The sequence below is a fragment of the Antechinus flavipes genome, chromosome 3 (genome assembly GCF_016432865.1).
Source record: "Antechinus flavipes isolate AdamAnt ecotype Samford, QLD, Australia chromosome 3, AdamAnt_v2, whole genome shotgun sequence".
In the NCBI taxonomy this organism is placed as follows: domain Eukaryota; kingdom Metazoa; phylum Chordata; class Mammalia; order Dasyuromorphia; family Dasyuridae; genus Antechinus; species Antechinus flavipes.
This window is the reverse complement of record NC_067400.1, coordinates 295,996,153-296,001,826: the sequence shown is the minus strand read 5'-3', so window position 1 is coordinate 296,001,826 and position 5,674 is coordinate 295,996,153. Positions and strand designations below refer to the sequence as shown.

At 32.7% G+C, this 5,674-nt stretch overlaps 1 non-coding gene across 1 annotated transcript; it reads left to right on the top strand.

Moving 5' to 3' along the window:
* Positions 1 to 5,192: 5,192 nt before the first annotated feature.
* LOC127558462 (U6 spliceosomal RNA) lies at positions 5,193 to 5,296 on the top strand. Its single transcript, XR_007952849.1, has one exon. It is a non-coding gene; the product is annotated as a U6 spliceosomal RNA (small nuclear RNA).
* Positions 5,297 to 5,674: the final 378 nt, after the last annotated feature.

Genomic DNA, 5,674 nt, shown 5'->3' with positions numbered 1-5,674 from the left:
ATAATTTTCAACTCTGATGCAAATAAACACAAAACAAAAATTAGTATTTTCATATTCAACATAAAATACCATATAATTTAACTTAGAAATTTCCGGTAGAAAAAAAAAGTTGGAATGAAGCGTGATAAACTAGTTTATTCTGAGAAAGTATAACATAAAGATATGTTCAAACTATTTACTTCCATCAGGACTTGGAATAAACTAAAAGAAAGGCAATGTTGAATTACTTAATGGACTCTTGAAACAATCCCCTATCCACCCCTAGAATTTCTCAAATAATGTTCAGGTTATTAATGAGGCATTCTTCAAATAATCTCTTTAGTTGTGAATCTTACCATCTCCAAAGAATTAGATATGGACAATTCAAAATGAAGGACAGATAGGTGGTGCAATGGTGGATAGAGTCCCTGTCATAGAGTCACACCTCTTCCTGAGTTCATATTAAGCTTTAGACCATTACTAGCTGTGTGAACCTGAGTAAGTTACTTAAAGCTTTTTGCCTCAGTTTCTTCATCTATAAAATGAGCTACAAAAGGAAATATCAAAACACTCTAATATCTTTGCCAAGAAAAACTTTCAGGGGGTCACTAAGAGTTGGTTGAAAAATGATTGAAAAAATGACTAAACAAAAAAAAAAATCCCAACTACAATGAAGAACATAAATAGTAGTATATTTTTAGATATGAGCTACGTGAAAAAAGTATAGGCAAAAGATATCCAGGAAAAATATGACTAGAAACAGAGGTGGGTTAATCTCTTAGCAAGAGGAAAGGATCATAGATGGGTAATATGAATATTGATCTGGTACAAATAAAATACAAAAATACTTAAGAAGTTTTTGGATATATTGAGTGTATCCTTTGAGTAATGTCTATGGGAAAACATGAAACCATTAAGAAGTCTGGATCAATTGCAATCTATATCAAGAAAATAAAAATATGTATCATTAAAGTTATGTACCCATTGACATTGTAAAGCATGACAAGTGGACATCTATAGATAAAAATCTATGTCATAACATAATGAATACATAGGAAACTCCAGGAAAAGAGGTGGATCCTTGCATTTGTAACGATTGGTCGTGCTAAGAAATACTCTGTTTTCTGGGATTTGACCCTCAGACCTTGGTGACCTGATATCTTCCAAAAGTGTTTCAACATTTCACATCAAACTAGCACTTTTGTAGTTTTGTTATTCATATTTATATTTGCACAGTTTGTATCATAAAAAGAACATCAACTAGGGAGTATATCAGAATATTATAAAGATATACAATTGCCCTCTATTCCATCATGTTTTGGAAATTGCTTTCTTCAACTTCTTAAAGATAGCATATACTACAGCATCTAATGTAGAAAATATAGTTTTCTATTCATCTCTGGGCTAAGTCCATAATAGACTACATTATCTCACTCTATTCCAACTTATTTAAAACTTAGAGATGACCCAACTGATCTAACATTTCTGAAATCAATAGGAGGCATGATGGATAGCGATCTTATTACAGTCATAATGCAGTGTTAACCTTTCACTGTTTCCTCCCATGGATGGATACTTGAACTTTCTTCAGAAACTTGCAAATCCCTAAGGGTATGGCTCTTTAGATCAGTCAGTAAATACAAGCATGTTCTGGAGATTTGTTTAAGATTTAAGAAAAAAAAAATTCCAGCCATTTAATGTTTGTCATTACTGGGTGGGTCATGGGTAAATTGGAAATTACTATGTCAACTTTGGCTTAGTCATTGGGGATTAGCTCACTGCGGAGTTACAGTTAAAATTTGATCTGGGTCAAAAATTCAGCCACCTTATCTAATTTCCAAGAGGAATCAGCAAATAAGCTTAGACTTATTTTGTTTCTGATCTGGCCTGGTTTGTTCCTATTAAGATGTTCTAGTACCCCTCCCCCCATTTCTAGATCACTATATTTATGTCAGACAATGTGGATACCTGCTTAATTTAGTGCAATTACAACTCCAAACATTGTAGCTCAATTGATCTATCAGCCTAAGGCTCCCTAAAATAAGATTATGGATAAGTACCATCATGTCTCTTTCTTTGTAAATCCCTCTTCTCTGAATTTAGAGAGATTTTGCTTATGAATAATTCTCCTTACATCTGCCTTCTCTTTTAGTATCCCTTTTCTTTATTCTTGTTCTCCCCTGTTTACCTATGGGATTGAATAAATATACCAAACTATGTACATATAAGTTTTTTGTATGGACTCCACACTCTTCTGATGAGCTGGGATATCTACTACCTGTTTCTAATTTGTATAAAATTCTACATGTTTCCACTTCCCAATTATATGAGATAAGAACCCTCATTGCTCTTCTTTTTTTTTCCCCTAGTATAATCATTTCCCCTTCCTTTCCTTTAAGAAAATCAAAGCATAAGAAAAATCACTTACCCTCTGTCTTATTACTCTCTAATTACTAATTGCATTAGAGTTCTTTGGGGGAAATACAAGAGTTATCTTCCTTTTCCTCACTAATGACAATATAAACATTTTGTTTTTTTAAAAATCCCATCCAGTTGCAGTTATATTTATTCTTTTATATTTCTCATCACTTCTAGATTGATAATTCAAAATTTATATCCAATTTTGTTTTTGTTGTTGTTTTTAAATCAAGGGTAATTTGAAGGTCCATCTTGCTACCTCTGGGATAATATTACATTATTTTCTGGGTACATTATTCTTGGTTATAAACCTATGACTTTTGCTTCTTGTATTTTTGTATTATACCTTCTTTTCTCCTTTTTATTGGCAGCTGCTAAATCTTGTATGATTTGAAACAAATATCACTATGGCTTCTTAGTACTTGAACACCTTCTTTCTAGCTGTTCAGGATTTTTCTTTTGATCTTGAAGTTCTGGATTTTGGCCATAATGTTCCTTGATTTTCTTTTTTTAATACATTAGAAATTCTCTCAAGAGGTAATTAGTTTATTTTTTTTTCTATTTTCACTTTATTCTCTTTCTAAAAATGAAGAAAGCTTTCTTTCATGATTTCTTTGAATATAATATCTACTCTATCTTTTCTGGTCATGATTTTCAGGGAATGTAGTGATTCTTAATCTTTCCTTAGCTTTTTAGGATAGATTTTTTTTTTTTAAATATGATACCTTATAATTTCTCCAATGTTTTCAGCCTTTTGGTTTTGTTTTAATATTTCTTGTAGTTTCATGGAATCATTAACTTTGACTTAGCCTGTTATAATTTTTAAGAAGTCTGGTGTTTGGGTTGAGTTTTGTACTTTAGCTGAGCAGTTCTATTTTCATATCTTTCCTCTTAAGTTCTCTTTTTTTCAATTTTTCCATCAAAAGATCTTGTATCATTTAGGAGAAAAATCATTTTTTAAAAGTCTTTGTCATTGCTTTTATGGAGTCTTCCTGATCTTGTGGTCAAATAGTTTTTTTTAGAAGATTTGCTTATAGATATTTGGAGTTATTCTCCTATTTGGAGTTTTTGTCTTGGGCATTTCTGGCTTCATAAAAGCTCTTTTGTTGTTGTTTGTTTACTTATTATTCTAGCCTAACTTCTTGGCTTTTCTTATCTGGTTACAGCCATTGTTTTTTTTTTTTTTTCCCCTAATATTAAGTTCTGTGTTCTTTAAAGATGAAAGAGGTGACTTGAGCAAGGTAGCTGCAAACTTTTAATAGATCATATCAGAAGCACTATTTTCCTGAGCTTTATAGATTTCAAATCCCAGTTTGGGTATAGTTTCTGACTTACTCCTAGATGATGCTCTAGTAGATAGAAATTGACTTCAGCCCTATCAATCATAATAGCCCTATACTTGAAAACTTAGCTGGTTCAAAGTGACCATACTACTGTCCTAGCCCTGTTCTGAACCTATACCTGAGTTGTGTACTGCTAGACTAGCTTTGCTCAGGCACCAAGGCTCAGTCCAAAATCTGCTCTTAGTATCTCTAATTGCTGACAGTATTATTCAGAGCTTTTGTGTCTGAGTTTGTGATCATGGATTGTTGGGTTCTTCTCTTTCTGTTAGAAGATGTTGGTGATTGATTCAAACAGACAGACTGAGAGGCAGTTGCTGTTCTCTGACCTCCCCACTGAGAGGCTATTTGCTTTGTTTGACCTCTCTTCTCCCTCTTCTGCCTCCAATTTATTTTCCCAGTGCACAAGCAGTGCCCTATGTCAGTAAAAGCTGCTTTGCAACTCCTTTAGATGTTCACAGATGTGAAGGCTCTTGGAGAATTGACCTGCCTCTTACAGTACCCTTAGGCATGGTCCTTAACAATGGACTACCCTTATTCTACAGGTCCTGATATGATTACTTGATTATGGGTTAAATTTGTAATCTTACATTGGAAAAATGACCTATTATTATATTTCTCATTCATTATTTATTCTGACTGTCATATTAACCTTTGTTGAAATAATTGTGGAGGCAGTTCATCTATACGTTTTCCTTCAGTTCTATCATTTTGTTTGATTTCCTTGCCAATCTCCTTATTTTAGAACTTAGGAAACTGAAAAAGAATGAAGGAAAAGGAACTCTCAAAGTTCAGACAGCTAGGAAGTATAAAAGGTAGCATTTGAATCCGTATCTTTCTGACTCTAATGTCAGAACTTTATCTAATATATCACATTATCAGTGCAGAAGATAAATCATAGGACAATCATAGGCAGTAAAGTCCAGGAATTTTTACATTGATGATTTCAGGATCTAGACTCTAATACCATTGGTGGTTCAATTTGCTTGCCAAATCTCCTGTGGTATGAGGCCCATTTTTATTTTCAGCATATGTGCCAGCAGTGGGACCTGGTAAGGGAATATATTCTATAGAAAAATAGAAACTGTTGGGGTCCCATTAAATTCCAAGCTGCAGGAACTGTAGGAGGCAGGAGAGAACTTCAGTGGGTTCTTAATGATAGAGGATCATGACAAAATACATGTTCAGAAAGATTAATTTATTTTGCCCTTCAAAAATGCTAAGTATTCAAACACTTTATGTATGAGCAGATTTCATCCATTTTGTAAAAAAGAATTTTTAAAATATCATTTATGGTTCTTGTATTTTAACTGTTTACATAACACCTCAAAAGCCTCTACAAAACAATTCTTCTTAAATGAGATAATTATGCAAATTTCAGTATGTTAAATCCCATGGTGTTGTTGGCTTGCCTACCTTAAATGAAATAGTAGGTGCTTTTAAAATGCTTTTTCAATGCTCATTTTGAAAACAAACATACTAAAACTGAAAGGATAAAAAGATTAGCATGGTCTCTGTACAAGAATGAGATATAAATTTGTGTAACATTTCATTTTTTTTTTCTTTCTTAATTAGTAGGGGCAAGGGAAGGCGGTAAGAGGGGAAGAATGAATATATGAAAATAATATTTAATTTAAAATATTTTTCAGTTAGCATTTCTTTCTATATTCATAGTAGCTTAAGCTTAGAAACAGGAGTGGGAAAGAACTTTCAGAACCTTTAAAGGGACCATATAGTCCTTAGGTATTTCTAAAGGTTTTATAAATATTCTATTTTCAAAATAATTCACTGAAAAGCAGATCTTACAGGACAGTTATAATACATTAGTTCTTATCCTTTTTGGTCTTAGTAACCCCCTTTCACTCTTAAATTTGATTCAGTTTAAGCAATTACAACGTAACAGGAACTCTGCTAATCATTGGGGATATTAATAAGAC